The 16,675-nt window shown below is 46.7% G+C and overlaps 1 protein-coding gene across 3 annotated transcripts in view; it reads right to left on the reverse strand.

Moving 5' to 3' along the window:
* LOC135507985 (neuronal PAS domain-containing protein 3-like) overlaps nucleotides 1-16,675 on the reverse strand; it is a 391,626-nt gene that overhangs the window by 90,034 nt on the left and 284,917 nt on the right. The window lies entirely within an intron of this gene.

Below are 16,675 nucleotides of genomic sequence, written 5' to 3' on the forward strand. Positions count from 1 at the left end.
TCACCAGACAGGCTAGCATCAGACAGGCTAGCATCAGACAGGCTAGCATCAGACAGGCTATCACCAGACAGGCTAGCATCAGACAGGCTAGCATCAGACAGGCTATCACCAGACAGGCTAGCATCAGACAGGCTATCACCAGACAGGCTAGCATCAGACAGGCTAGCACCAGACAGGCTATCACCAGACAGGCTAGCATCAGACAGGCTAGCATCAGACAGGCTATCACCAGACAGGCTAGCATCAGACAGGCTAGCATCAGACAGGCTATCACCAGACAGGCTAGCATCAGACAGGCTATCACCAGACAGGCTAGCATCAGACAGGCTAGCATCAGACAGGCTATCACCAGACAGGCTAGCATCAGACAGGCTAGCATCAGACAGGCTAGCACCAGACAGGCTAGCATCAGACAGGCTAGCACCAGACAGGCTAGCATCAGACAGGCTAACACCAGACAGGCTAGCATCAGACAGGCTAGCACCAGACAGGCTAGCATCAGACAGGCTAACACCAGACAGGCTAGCATCAGACAGGCTAACACCAGACAGGCTAGCACCAGATGACAGATTTCCATCTAGTGATTCAATAGCTGATGTTGACTTGTTCTATTTCTCCAGAGTACTGCATATGGTGAATAACATAGTCTGGCTCGAACACTAGCCCATCATTCATCATAGTAATCTCCTATCAGCACGGTGTCTGCTGTGGGGGCTAAACGTTGGGAGAATTCTCCTCTCTTCTGTTCTACGGTGGAGGAAACGAACCCCAGCAGTGGTCACATCCAGTTAGAGTGACATTGTGGAGCCAGCTGCTTAGGCCTTCCAAAATGACACCTATTTGCACTTAAATGAGGGGATTTAAGTGCTGCTACACCATTACCACTTTGTCATATGTGATTTCATGTCTTTATCCAGCATTATGGAGGATGGAATGAGCTGTCCTTCGAGGAGTGAGGAATGTTCTGCTCTGCTCTGCTCCTCTCACTCGATATTCTAGATAGAGCCTTTCATAGTTGTTTTTCTCCTCCTCCATTGGGGGATTTTGCCGACATGCATCATACCGCAGCTCGGCTGTCTCCGAGGGTTAGGGGTAAAAAATGGACATGGCAATCATTACGCTGGTGAAGGACATCTGTTTCCCCCTTAAATTGTTGTCCTGATGGGGGGTCCAGGTCCAGGGATGTAGTAATGGGAAGAGAAAAAACTAGATAGGATATGGTGCTGTTGGTTGGTTGGTATGGCTAGAAGGGTAATGCACCATTAGAATCCTCTTACAAGGGGTTTAAAGTGAATTGAATCTGCAGAAAATGCATTTACGTACAATCATCTCCAACCAGATAACATTCACAGTCTAGTCTTGCATAGTACTGACTCTCATCTGTTAGCATTTTCTCTTTGCTTCGAACTTGTAAAAGTCAAAGTACATGGAGGACATGTACGGAGTAGTGTTGTGTGGTGGATGATGTAGCTTGGCTGCCTGTCCATTCACCTGCATTAAGCCTGATGAATAGACTAGGATTTATATCCCTGTATGGTTCACAGGCAAATACCGGCCTCAGCATCCCTCTTTCTCTCTCTCTCTCTCTCTTTCTCTCTCTCTCTCTCGTTCTCTTTCTCTTTGTCATTCTCTCTCTTTCTCTCAGCATCTCTCTCATCGCTCTCTCCCTTTCCCTCACCCCTCTCTCTATCTCAATTTCTCTCTCTCTCTCTCTCTCTTAATATATTCATATGAAAATAGAGCCCAAGGATGAACCAGAGATATCAGCAGCCAGTGAACCTAAAAAACAAAGCTGCCATGTTGAGAACAGATGAGCGCCAGTCCCCTTCTTCACCTCCTCCTCCTTCCCTGTTTATTTTAAAGGTTTATCTGGCCCAGGCTGTTTCAGAGCGAGCGAGAGGGGACAACTCTGTCAGTCTTCCTTCCACCTTAACTCTCTCTCTCTCCATATTGATTCATTAGTAATTATCTACTATCGCCTAGCCACAAGGTCTCTTGTGCTACATTGCAGGTGTTTGCCACGATAATGAATGTATGAAGTTATCATCCTCGTGCACAAAGTGGCGGTGACATTTAGGAAAATCCTCTAAGCAAATTTCCATTCCGTTATCTCTGTACAGTCGTGTGACAGAGGTAGCTGCACTAAGAGGCATCATTAAGACACAATAATTAGCCCTCATTTATAAAGCGCATGTAAATAAATCCAGATAATTATTGTCATATTATTCATGGAGAATAAACTATATGTGCATTTGGGACAACAATTAGGACTGTGTGTACTGTGTCCACATATTCTCTCTTGGCTGTGACAGAGACAGTTGAGACAGTCTTTCTCACAGGGTTCTCACACCAATTCCTCTGACAGAGTTGACTGGTACAAGGAGTGAGTCTAACTCTCCAGGTCATTAACAATATATGAATTGGGGTTAATTGGTGATATGTATGTATACAACCTGATCTCCATATTCTCATTTCCAAACTTTGGCCTACGGTTAGATCGGACAAAGTTTAGGCCCGTGTCATTGATTCAGGCACAATAGTATCCCCCTCCCTGCCTCCCGTCCTCCCCCCTTTCTCGCCCTCCCTCCTCCCTTCCTCTTCCACCTCACCTCATGCTCGGAGACGCTTTTATTCTCCAAAGTGAGAAATTGGAATGGGGGTCGCTTACATGGAGAACTGGTGACTCTTTGCTCTGGCTCTGAGAGGGTCAGGACTCATCTATTATCCTTCACTGGGAAGGTTCCTCCTCCTCATCACAGCTTGTTATATCCTTATATGATGGCTTCCCAGGGCCTTATATATGGGGAGATTACAAGCCTGGCTTCTTTCTCTTTCTCTTTCTTTCATCTGGGTGGAAATGTCACATTATGGGTCCACCCTTGCTTCTGATAAAAGGTTATTACTGAGTTTATGGCCGGTATGGAGCCCTGAAGAAATAGACAGATCCTGCTGGACTTATTAATGAATAACATTTTGTAAAGTATGCAAAAAAGTAAAGTATTTTGCTAATCTTAGTTGTCGAGTAGAAACGATGATTCCTTGTTTGGCAGAAAGGATAGATGGAGTGATCAAGATAATTGAAGTGCAGTGAGTTCAATGCGGTTCATCATACCGTATGAGTTCTCATGGAGATGACTGACCCAGTTCCTTTCACTCCAGTATCATCCTCATCGCTAATGAAATACAACACCTCGCACTGTAATTCCAACCAATAGTTCAAAAAGCTGAAAGGTTCCACATGGGTCATTTCTTCATAATCCCTCTATCCTCCCTCTCTTCCTCCTCTGCTATGCCAGATGTTTTATGACAGCCTGGCGGTCAATAGCTTGTCCTTAGGCTGGAGAGCAGAGGAGAGGAGAGGTGCTTGGCATTAACTGGCGTCACCTCTCTCTCCTGAGCTCCCCTCCTGGGGCCTGACATTGGGGTGAAATACGAGCCCTCTCAGAGAGCAGCTCCCCCATTCATTTGTTCCTTGTGCTGCCTCTACCCGACGCCACCACGTGCCCCACTCCGCTCGCTCTCATTGTACCAGCGGCGCCCGCCCGCCCACCCGCTCCACTGGGCCTCTAATAAAAAAGGCATCAATTTTCAGCTCTAGTGCCACTCTGATCTCTTTATATGTTCGACATCCAACATTAAATTAGAATGCTGTTGTAAATCCAACTTTAGGAATTTCCAATGAGTGCTCTGTGGGTCGCCCCTCTCTTTCACGATGAGACTGCAAGCACGGTTAGTAGCAAATCCTGCAAAAAAAAGGAAGCAAGCGTACAACACGTCCTGACATTTGTTACGGTTGATTAGAAAGGAGAAGAGTGGGATGGGTCAGACAGTGCTCCAAGACTTCATATTTTATATAGTTTATACATACAATGTGTCTTTACAGGCTATCTTTACCTTTAAGAACAATCTAACTATGAAAACATCTAGCAAGCATCTGACATCTTGTAAATTGGCTTCAAATATTCATTCAGTTTGAAAACAAAATGATGGCACCAATGTTAATTAGCTCATCAAAATCCCCTCCCCTCCAAATAAAAGCCAATTGAAGCCTATTTACAGTTAAATAATCCCAAATACTTTATCTTTCAATTCCAATTCAAACACAGTTGTATTCCCAATCCTGACGCTCCCCACAGATCTCAATCCAGATGAAAGGCTGATGGTGGATGTAAAAAGCCCATGCAGCGAGCAGCGAGCTATCGTCAGTCAGTACACTGGAGATGCTATCTGGGTGATCCATCCGCCTTCAAACGTTAATAAGGATTGGAGAGGAGATGTGAAATCAAATGAGAGCAGCCCTATCAGTCTGGAGATGATCTGAAGGATGGAAATAAATCTGTGCATTGTGGATTATCAAAAGAGCAGTTTGGAGATGATGGGATAGATAGAGGACTGCTGGAAAGGAGCTCACTGGAGGGCTGTTAATGGTGCTAGGGCTGAGGCTGAGACTGAGGCTGGGGCTGGGGCTGGGGCTAGGGCTAGGGCTGGGGCTGGGGCTGGGGCTAGGGCTGGGGCTGAGGCTGAGGCTGGGGCTGGGGCTGGGGCTAGGGCTAGGGCTGGGGCTGGGGCTGGGGCTGGGGCTAGGGCTGGGGCTGGGGCTAGGGCTGGGGCTGGGGCAGGGGCTGGGGCTAGGGCTGGGGCTAGGGCTGGGGCTGGGGCTGGGGCTGGGGCTAGGGCTGGGGCTGGGGCTAGGGCTGGGGCTGGGGCTAGGGCTGGGGCTGGGGCTGGGGCTGGGGCTGGGGCTGGGGCTAGGGCTGGGGCTGGGGCTGGGGCTGGGGCTAGGGCTAGGGCTGGGGCTAGGGCTGGGGCTGGGGCTAGGGCTGGGGCTAGGGCTGGGGCTGGGGCTGGGGCTGGGGCTAGGGCTGGGGCTAGGGCTGAGGCTGGGGCTGGGGCTAGGGCTACGGCTAGGGCTGGGGCTGGGGCTAGGGCTGGGGCTGGGGCTAGGGCTGGGGCTGGGGCTGAGGCTGAGACTGGGGCTGGGGCTACGGCTGGGGCTGGGGCTACGGCTGGGGCTGGGGCTAGGGCTGGGGCTGGGGCTGGGGCTGGGGCTGGGGCTAGGGCTGGGGCTGGGGCTGGGGCTGGGGCTGGGGCTGGGGCTACGGCTGGGGCTGGGGCTACGGCTGGGGCTGGGGCTAGGGCTGGGGCTGGGGCTAGGGCTGGGGCTGGGGCTGGGGCTGAGGCTGAGGCTGGGGCTGGGGCTACGGCTGGGGCTGGGGCTACGGCTGGGGCTGGGGCTGGGGCTGGGGCTAGGGCTGGGGCTGGGGCTAGGGCTGGGGCTGGGGCTGAGACTGAGGCTGGGGCTGGGGCTGAGACTGGGGCTGGGGCTAGGGCTGGGGCTGGGGCTGGGGCTGGGGCTGAGGCTGAGACTGAGGCTGGGGCTGGGGCTGAGACTGGGGCTGGGGCTACGGCTGGGGCTGGGGCTACGGCTGGGGCTGGGGCTAGGGCTGGGGCTGGGGCTGGGGCTGGGGCTGGGGCTGGGGCTGGGGCTGGGGCTGAGGCTGAGGCTGGGGCTGGGGCTACGGCTGGGGCTGGGGCTACGGCTGGGGCTGGGGCTGGGGCTAGGGCTGGGGCTGGGGCTAGGGCTGGGGCTGGGGCTGGGGCTGGGGCTAGGGCTGGGGCTGGGGCTGGGGCTAGGGCTGGGGCTGGGGCTGGGGCTACGGCTGGGGCTGGGGCTGGGGCTAGGGCTGGGGCTGGGGCTAGGGCTGGGGCTGGGGCTAGGGCTGGGGCTGGGGCTGGGGCTAGGGCTGGGGCTAGGGCTGGGGCTGGGGCTGGGGCTAGGGCTGGGGCTGGGGCTAGGGCTGGGGCTAGGGCTGGGGCTGGGGCTGGGGCTGGGGCTGGGGCTAGGGCTGGGGCTGGGGCTGGGGCTGGGGCTAGGGCTGAGACTGGGGCTGGGGCTAGGGCTGGGGCTGAGGCTAGGGCTGAGACTGGGGCTGGGGCTAGGGCTGGGGCTGGGGCTGGGGCTGGGGCTAGGGCTGGGGCTGGGGCTGGGTCTGGGGCTAGGGCTGGGGCTAGGGCTGGGGCTAGGGCTGGGGCTGGGGCTAGGGCTGGGGCTAGGGCTGGGGCTAGGGCTGGGGCTGGGGCTAGGGCTGAGGCTGGGGCTAGGGCTGGGGCTGGGGCTAGGGCTGGGGCTGGGGCTAGGGCTGGGGCTAGGGCTGGGGCTATGGCTGGGGCTGGGGCTAGGGCTGGGGCTAGGGCTGGGGCTAGGGCTGGGGCTATGGCTGGGGCTGGGGCTAGGGCTGGGGCTAGGGCTGGGGCTATGGTTGGGGTTTTCGGGGGATAATCATCACTTTCACACCAAAGGGCCATGATAGTGCAAAGTAAAATAAGTGAAAATCCTGTGCACAGCAGTGTGTTTCTCTCTCTCTTTTCTCTCGCACTTCACTCTCTCTTCTCTCTATTCTCCACTCTCTCTTATTTCTCTCTTCTCTCTATTCCTTCTCTATTCCTTCTCTCTATTCTCTCTTCTCTTGCACTTCACTCTCTCTTATTTCTCTATTCTCTCTTCTCTCACTCTTCACTCTCTCTTCTCTCTATTCCTTCTCTCTATTCTCTCTTCTCTTGCACTTCACTCTCTCCTCTTTCTCTTCTCTCTATTCCTTCTCTCTATTCCTTCTATCTATTCCTTCTCTCTGTTCCTTCTATCTATTCCTTCTCTCTATTTCTTCTCTTTTCTCTCTTCACTCTCTCTTCTCTCTATTCCTTCTCTCTCTTCTCTCGCTCTTCTCTTCTCTCTCCTCTCTCTCCTGTGGTAGCACATTTAGTGTACATTTACATTTACATTTAAGTCATTTAGCAGACGCTCTTATCCAGAGCGACTTACAAGTTAATTTTTACCTTTTTTTTTTTTTTTTTATTTAACCAGGCAAGTCAGTTAAGAACACATTCTTATTCTTCAATGACGGCCTGGGAACAGTGGGTTAACTGCCTGTTCAGGGGCAGAACGACAGATTTGTACCTTGTCGGCTCGGGGGTTTGAACTCACAACCTTCCGGTTGCTAGTCCAACGCTCTAACCACTAGGCTACCCTGCCGCCCCAACATCACACAGAGTATGCTAAAATGTGGCCTGATGTTGTGTGGCTAGCCAAACACAAAGTGAAACCAATGATGTTACAAACTCTGGAACAAGTTATACCAATACCACTTATGACAACAGGAACCTTGGCCAAGTGCTAGCTACGGTTCTCAGATAAAAAACAACAACTACACTTTCACTCGCAAACAACTTTGTGTGACTATACTGTTTGTATTATAGGTTGGCGTGGATGAAAACCTGCCAATACTACTATACCTACTGTATATGCTAGAATATATGTAGCATATATAAGATTACTTAGTTTTAGAAAATATTTTGTTTTTGTAAAATTCTTTCAAGCTTCTTGGTGGTCAGAAAGCATAGAGCACAAGTCCATTAACCATGGGTGCATCCCAAATGGCACCCTATTCCCTACATAATGCACTACTACTTGACCAGGGCCCATAGAGCTCTGGTCAAACAGTAGTGCTCTATATAGGGAATAGGGTGTCATTTGGGATGCAGCTTTAGAGTTGGCTCTAGCGCCAGCGCAGGGTGGCACAGGGAAGTGCTAGAGAATGTTTAGAGACCAGCTCAAACATTTCACTGACAGGTGCGTTAAATCCCGTGTTTAGACTGATGCTGCTGTGGCCTGGCTGGCTGGCTATAGTGAGTGACTAACCTATGGGATGAATAGATCCAAAGCCCCATCATGTTTTCGTCACTGTGTTACAGCACCATTGACAAAGCAATACCTCACATGTGTGGTAATAGCTACCAAAACCTAGAAAGAAACAACATGTAAAGGACAAAATCAATCAAGAACATACTGGATGTTGAAAAGGGAAAAAACCTACCCCACTTGTTGACCTTGACAATCCACCATCAAAGCACCGAAATCTTTTGAAAAACAACAACTATTTCCCTGTCCAACTGAGCAGTAGCGCCTGTCTGCTATCTCTTGTCTGATATTGAGTTGATATACCCAATTTATGACTACAGAATTGACAAGGGCAGAACAATCCATTGTGCATACATCTGCAGAATAATTTATAATTAATCCAATTACTAACAAAACCTCGTTGACTTTCAGATTTTCAGATTCTTGCCCCCCCCCCCCACACACACACACACTCACACACCTCTCTCTCTGTTTCTTGGCTCAATATCAAGATGGAGAGTGTGGAAACTTGTCCTCCCCGAAGGATGGCGCCCTCTGAAACCTTGACATGCACAAAGACAGGCGCAGACAGAGTTGCCCTGCCGTGGACGATAAGGTCACCCCTGGGATTGGCCAGATTATCTCTGTCAAGCACTTGGACAGAGCACAGTCAAATGATGCATCATGCAGTCATTTTCAGGGGAAAAAAATCAATTTCTTCACCAGGTCGCTATTTGCTTTTCAAAGTGCCCTTGTAGTGTTTGGCTCTGAGCATTTATCAATTTAAATGTTGTGAATTGATACTGTTTTCTGTTGCTGGGCCTTGTAGGGAACATTGAATCATGTCCCCTCCTCCTTCCTCTACTCCTGTTCCTCACCATTGTAAATCTTTCTCTCTCTCTCTTTAATTTTTTTTTTTTTTTACCTCTCCCTAAATCCACTTATCTGTTTGTTGGATTGGAATACATTAGTAGTATTTATTACAGAGACAACATTTTGGCTTCTCTATCCATTTATTTATTCATCCATTTTCCCCTTTTTATTATATTTTAGAAAGGGTTTTAGCAGTTTGCTTAAATGCTGCAGGTTCCCTTATATTTATATTTATGGGCAACGTTATGCTACTATTATAATGCTTGATTTACAACACTTACAAAACATAATTGCCCCTGTCAACATAACCAAATCTCAAAATATCCTAATCTCACATTTTGCTAGTTAAATGAATCCCAAAGTGGTACAGCGCTGTAATATTTGACGGTGGAGATGGTCGTTTCCTGGCTTTGCGCGACAGTGAATTGGCTGCCTGATGATGATATTCTGTAGTAGAGCAGATAAAGAACAGGCCCTGGGACTGTCTGGAATGACAGGCTTGTCCTTGTTTTCATTCAGGGCTCACGAGTCTACAGGGCCAGCAGGTCCACTGAGGTGGCTCAATTAAACGTGACCTTCCCCTGGCCCTGTCTCCTTTACCACCACTAGCAGTTTTCATGCAAATGGCCGCCCTCTGCTCTGTCACCCACACAACATCATAAATAAAATAATGCTTATTACCCATTTAGTAACATTTTGGATTCATGCCCTGATAGGCTATTTAAAAATAGAGAGAAGCAAAAAAATCTCCCTCTCATATGCTTAGTGGGGCTTGACGTTATATTTCCCTCAGCGTTTGATGGATAATGGTGTGTCCATTTGTTTTGGATTCACTACAGAGGTCAATTTAGTGTTGGCTGTGGTTTATGGGGAGTTATAGTAGCAGTTTAATTTCACTTGCACAAACTCCTCACAGTGCAGATTCATAGCTAAATGAAAATACTATTTGAGAAATGTAACAAATTACAAAATTTGCAGGAATATTTTCAGAGAGAAAATATACAGAACAGTAAATTCAATATAAATATAAGAAAACCTCGCAGACAGTATTCAAGCTTTTGAAAATCAACCATTCCTTTCTTTCATTGATTGATCCACACAACGCAAACAATGACAAATAAACAGACTAATTTAATGATCTAATTTGGTCTGGGCGACAGAGTCAAAAGTCTCCTGTATTCTGTGGAACACTGAGAGAAGGGACTGGGAATATGAGAAGGGTGTGTGTGAACTGGGAGTGTGTGTGTGTGTGTGCGTGTGTGCGTGCGTGTGTGTGTGTGTGTGTGTGTGTGCGTGTGTGTGTGTGTGCGTGTGTGTGTGTGTGTGTGTGTGTGTGTGTGTGTGTGTGTGTGTGTGTGTGTGTGTGTGTGTGTGTGTGTGTGTGAGGGACAGAGGGATAAAAGAGGGCGAGGACTGATCGGTTCACAAAGATGTGATCAGACATTCAGGCAGATGTTTATGCTAATAGATTCAATATTCTCCCTCCATCCCACTTGGCCTCATATCCTCTGGGAGTCAGGGGGCTGGATGCCGGGGGCCGCACAGCCTCATCCGGCCCCACTGCAGGGGAGGGAGTCTGGGCTAGAGGGAAAGGAGGGAGAGGGTGGAGGGATCAGGCTCCTGGTGTCTCTCTGTCTCTCTCTGTGTGCACACAGCCACACATGCATAGCCCTGTCACTTAAAGCCAAGCAGATGTCTACATTCAATTCCAGCTCCACAATTGGAAAAGCCTTTTGCAGCGAAACGTGAATGGGAGCAGGGCACTGAGGTCCAACCGGTGTCGCTCTACAATAAAAGGGAAGCCTTGTTTCGTGAAGGAGGGAGAGAGACTTATACCTCCCTCCTACACAGAGAGAGGGAAAGGCATTGGAAATATGCCAACTCAATCACATTGTTGTGCACATAAACAATGGAAAGAGAGCGAGCTTCAACCATATGGTCCTGCTAAGTCAGATTCTCAATGTGCCGTTCCTCTAATAATGGAGAGTGTTTTAACATGTTCCTGTACTTGGAACGGGTTAAAATAAAAAAAACAGCTAGCAACTCCTTGGAGACAGATGAAAAGTCATATGGTCGCTGTATTCCAGATGTATCAATTTCCTTGGATATTCAGTCCATGCAAGTGCATATGCTGCACTGGCGCCGGCTTGGAATGGGACTGATTCCAAAAGCTAATATTCTGTTGGCCGGAATAATGCAATTATTATTTTCCTAGCTATCAGCCTAAGCACACACAGTGCCATCTGTTATACAAAACAAACATACACATCTCAATTACCAAACAGACAGCTGCATGGTCACACCTCTGCACCGCCACGGCGCGCCTACATCGCGCCAACAGGAGGATTTTGAGGGGGTTCCATGACAGTATTAGGATCAGCAGGGTCTGCGTCCCAAATGACACCCTATTTCCTATATGATGCACTACCTTTGATCAGAGCTCTATGGGCCCTGATCAGAAGTAGTGCACTACATATGATGCCATTTGGGACATTTTCAGGGTCTTTAAAAAGACAGAACATTTTTCTAGCTAAAATCCTGCACAAACAAAATTTGAGTCAGCTAGCCGAGCCCAGAGGGTCTACTTCTACAAGATCCATGCTGCAGTGTCTGTCTACTGCAAGGCACGTCTGTCTACTGCAAGGCACGTCTGTCTACTGCAAGGCACGTCTGTCTACTGCAAGGCACGTCTGTCTACTGCAAGGCACGTCTGTCTACTGCAAGGCACGTCTGTCTACTGCAAGGCACGTCTGTCTACTGCAAGGCACGTCTGTCTACTGCAAGGTACGTCTGTCTACTGCAAGGCACGTCTGTCTACTGCAAAGCACGTCTGTCTACTGCAAGGCACGTCTGTCTACTGCAAGGCATGTCTGTCTACTGCAAGGCACGTCTGTCTACTGCAAGGCACGTCTGTCTACTGCAAGGCACATCTGTCTTCTGCAAGGCATGTCTGTCTACTGCAAGGCATGTCTGTCTACTGCAAGACACGTCTGTCTTGCAATTCCATGGCAAGCTGAAACAATTCCAATGGTAAGCTGAAACAATTCCATGGCAAGCTGAAATAATTCCAATGGTAAGCTGAAACAATTCCATGGTAAGCTGAAACAATTCCATGGCAAGCTGAAACAATTCCATGGTAAGCTGAAACAATTCCATGTCACGCTGAAACAATTCCAATGGTAAGCTGAAACAATTCCATGGTAAGCTGAAACAATTCCATGGCAAGCTGAAACAATTCCAATGGTAAGCAGAAACAATTCAATGGTAAGCTGAAACAATTCCATGGCAAGCTGAAACAATTCCAATGGTAAGCTGAAACAATTCCATGGTAAGCTGAAACAATTCCATGGTAAGCTGAAACAATTCCAATGGTAAGCTGAAACAATTCCATGGTAAGCTGAAACAATTCCAATGGTACTGCTCCAGAACTGTTAAATACAAGCATTAGCTGTGCTAAATCGCTGAGGCAGTGAAGGCAAATAAAATTACACCAAATTTGTCTTATAACAACCATTATCCCTTGTCCAACAAACTTCTTCACATAGCCTATCTACTATTAAAACATTGTACATTCGGTATCCAAACTTTCCATTCTATTACGAAAGAATGTCAGGAAATAAAATGTTTTTATCTTTGAGTTTAGTAATGACTCAAAAAGAGCCCATTCTGGAATGGCTGCATCCTCGAAGGGGAGCTACAGTCACTGATTAGTCAAATGAAGACGGAACATTATTCCAGAGAACTAAGACATACACTTAGACACCTGCGATTAACTTGGGGGGAACACAGGCTTATGCGCCATTTGCAAAACAAAAATGGTAATTCTGACCATCTGTTTCACTGAACTGACTGGCTGCAGAACTGGTGCCATAATAACAGCCATTTCACACGAGCACAGAACTGCCCCATACAATCTGAACAATCCAAACATATGGGTACACATTCACAGACCTTGAAGAGACACCATTGTAGCAGCATTCTGTACTTTACCATCATCAGTTATCAGTTAGCTCAACATAACAAACTTGAGTTATGTGCACAGATCTCAAGTTAGGGTTCGGGACTTATTCATTACTAGATTTATGTACATTGATTGGCTTTGTCTACAAGGCTATTAAAAGTGTTACTGTAATAACTTACTAATTTCCCAGTACTATATGATGTTGAACCAAACAGGTAAAAGGCCATTAGGCCAACCCCCCCCCCCCTCTCTCTCTCCCTCTCTCCCTCTCCCCCTCTCTCTCTAAGCCATAATATTCAACATAGAAGTTGAATACATTAACTTTTACTATAAAGAATAAAACATTTAAAACTTTGATAGAGGGAATGGACTGTAATTACACAGCAAGTCCTAAATAATGGCTTCATTAACATAATGTTTGATATGCAGAACATTTCTAGACATTGAATAAGAGGATGAAAATCCCCATACATAAATCTGCTTTAGATTGTCTGCCTGGCACCATAAAATTCATAACCTTGTCAATTTGAAAAAGGCTTAAAAAACCTCCTAGATCGAATTAATGTAGAAAATAATTAGCAACTATGTTAAAAAGAAATGGCTTGGCAGACAGATTAAGTGGCTAAAAAGTAAAACAGCAATTAAGATCACAGAGGGTTAGAATTCTCTGTGTACACATGCTAGATTATACAACTAACTCATACAAGTACAAAAAACAGCACTTAATCACTCACTCACTCTAACTGCTGATAAAACTATGAACAAGATAACTACATCACGCAGCCCAAAGCTTAGGGGACCTATTTGACAATTAATCAATTATTTGATAGAAATCATCAATCAATCTTTACTTGAATTAATCTGTAGATAGATGTGGCTGCAGCCTATACAATTCACTATTTTTAATTTGTTAAACTGATTGCCTTTTTTTTGTCCTTTATATTGTCGTTTTAATTTAGCTAAACAATGTCTACGCCTTCCCTCAAAGATACAAAGATCTCTACATCATAATGTTATTAGAGAATACTTCATTGTGAGTCCTGTAATACATGCAGCCACACAACTACAACACACAGACAAAACACACAGTTAAAGCACACAGCCACACAGCTAAACGGTCACACAGCTAAAACACACAGCCACACAGCTAAAACACACAGCCACACAGTTAAAGCACACAGCCACATAGCTAAAACATGCAGCCAAGCAGCTAAAACACACAGCCACACAGCTAAAACACGCAGCCAAGCAGCTAAAACATACAGCCACGCAGCTAAAACACACAGCCACGCAGCTAAAACACACAGCCACGCAGCTAAAACACATAGCCATGCAGCTAAAACACACAGCCACGCAGCTAAAACACACAGCCACGCAGCTAAAACACACAGCCACGCAGCTAAAACACATAGCCATGCAGCTAAAACACACAGCCACGCAGCTAAAACACACAGCCACGCAGCTAAAACACACAGCCACGCAGCTAAAACACACAGCCACGCAGCTAAAACACAGCCACGCAGATAGACGAGTTTGTATTGGTCTGCCATGTAGCACGCTTCTGTCTATATCATGAGCTGGTCAGTATGTGTAGATAATCCTTTCTAATGTGGCTTATTTTTAAGATATCACATATTACAACTGCGTTGCTCTACACTTTCTGGGGGACTGAGTTATGAAAACAGTGGAATAAGAGTAGGATAACTAAGGAGATGGAGAAACTTCTGGTGTTTGATTGCAAATACGCAGACAGAGTGGAAAACAGAACACAGAAGGACGTTGAATAAAACCCCTGTATCGGGATTACATCTTCAAACTGAGGGCAACCATGGCAACCGTGACAGACAGGGAGACGCGTCCGTCCATTTATACAGACGGGTAAGATAGTCTAGCTAGTTGCATTTTCAGAAATGACACATTTCTAATTTTGGCAGAAAGTCGTTTTCATTTCAAGTTAAAGTGTACTGTTAGCTGGCTGGCTCACTAGCTAACGTTATGTGTATGATCAGTGTAGTTATATTATTCGTGTCTCAGAGCCATTTGCATGGCTAGTTATAGCCTAATGTTGAACGTGGTTGGTTAACTACCTGCAGATTCATTCAGGATAGTAACGTTATGAATTGTGATTATTGTTTAGCTAGCTAGCAACATGTCTAAACAAAAGACTCCAATACCATGCAAGTTATTTATTTACATTTTTAGCCCCAATTTTCCATCTTGTCAATAGAATGTGCATGATGTCACTGCAACAACTGTCGATAGACGTAGCTGGTAAATTCGCTCTGGCTATCTACTCCGATTTCAGAGCACTCTCGTTCGAAACCCATCGAATATGGCCGGTGTAAGTAAACGTTGGCAAAAAAGTGTAATTAAATGTTTTCGGCTCCCGAGTGGCGCAGTGGTCTAAGGTACTGCATCTCAGTGCTAGAGGTGTCACTGCAGTCTCTGGTTCAATCCAGGCTGCATCTGATTGTGATTGGGAGTCCCATAGGGCGGTGCACAATTGGTCCAGCGTCGTCCAGCCAGGGTAGGTCGTCATTGTAAATAAGAATTTGTTCTTAACTGACTTGCCTAGTTAAATAAAGGTTAAATGAAAAATATATATATTTTAATTTGCCAGCGGCAAAGTTGCAGTCACCAATGCTCTGGATAACATAACCATAACAGCCTAACCAGCTCTGCTAGGGTAAGTAAAATGGTCAGTGAGCTGTTCTCTCATTTGTGTCTGGAAGTAGCTAGCAAGCTGGCCAACGTTAGCCAGTTACTTTGGGTGCTTGACTGCCGCTGTGAGGTCAGAACGCTCGGATCAACCCTACTCCTTGGCCAGAACATCTAGTGTGAGCTCTGAACGCTCACTCTGAGCGCACTCTGGCACTCCAGATGAAATTTACGACACGCCCGTAGTATAAACCAGCCTTTAGTTTTGAAATCTTTGGTTGTTTAATACATGGCATCACATGTGAATCCTTAAATAGTTGGGCGGGGCTAAGGCTTTAGAAGGTGTGAACAATGCTGAATGGCTGTAGACAAAGAAGAGCTCTCCAGTAGGTGTACCAAAACAGTCAAGGGCCATTTTCTCAAAAGTGAAGCTACAAGTTTAGCAACTTTCAAAGCATAATTACTTTCCCATTGTTCCTCAACTATACTGTATGATATATCATTTTCTAGCTCTGAGTCTCTACTTTTATCCGATGTAAAAAGCAGGCTCGTTGGTATCTGCATCCAGGGTATGTACATCATTTGGCCACATCTAGTTGTCCTTTACATCTAAGTGTCCTGTATTCTATTTTTATTTTTTTTATTTTTTTATTTCACCTTTATTTAACCAGGTAGGCTAGTTGAGAACAAGTTCTCATTTGCAACTGCGACCTGGCCAAGATAAAGCTTAGCAGTGTGAACAGACAACACAGAGTTGCACATGGAGTAAACAATTAACAAGTCAATAACACAGTACAAAAAAAGGGGAGTCTATATACATTGTGTGCAAAAGGCATGAGGAGGTAGGTGAATAATTACATTTTTGCAGATTAGCACTGGAGTGATAAATGATCAGATGTTAATGTACAGGTAGAGATACTGGTGTGCAAAAGAGCAGAAAAGTAAATAAATAAAAACAGTGTGGGGATGAGGTAGGTGAAAATGGGTGGGCTATTTACCAATAGACTATGTAGAGCTGCAGCGATCGGTTAGCTGCTCAGATAGCACATGTTTGAAGTTGGTGAGGGAGATAAAAGTCTCCTACTTATGCCATGTATTATGAATCTAAGTGAGTGTTTTCTTATGCAATATTTTAATGATGTAAATTCTGTTAAGTCTAATGGTTTTTACAAAGGTCAAGTCTATACCTAGGGGTATAGAGGGGTGTTGTACAAAACATCTCTAACCAATCCGAGTATCAAAGCCAATGACTCAGTTTCAAAATGACACCTTACCCACATGTGTTCTGGCTCTGACCCAACCCATCGGTTTCTGGACCAATCAGATGGCCCCGAATGGCCCCTTCACATCCGGTATAAAGTCAGGGAGGTACTCAGATCCAGACTCATTGTGGAGAAGAAACGAACGTCCATGGGCGTGGCATAGCATTTTGGCCAGAGCAAGAAGTCTGGATAGCCAGGAAAGGACTCTGTGTACTCTCTAGTCAGTCTGCAATAGCCCTGTGTGTG

Source organism: Oncorhynchus masou, chromosome 21 (genome assembly GCF_036934945.1).
Source record: "Oncorhynchus masou masou isolate Uvic2021 chromosome 21, UVic_Omas_1.1, whole genome shotgun sequence".
Lineage (NCBI taxonomy): Eukaryota > Metazoa > Chordata > Actinopteri > Salmoniformes > Salmonidae > Oncorhynchus > Oncorhynchus masou.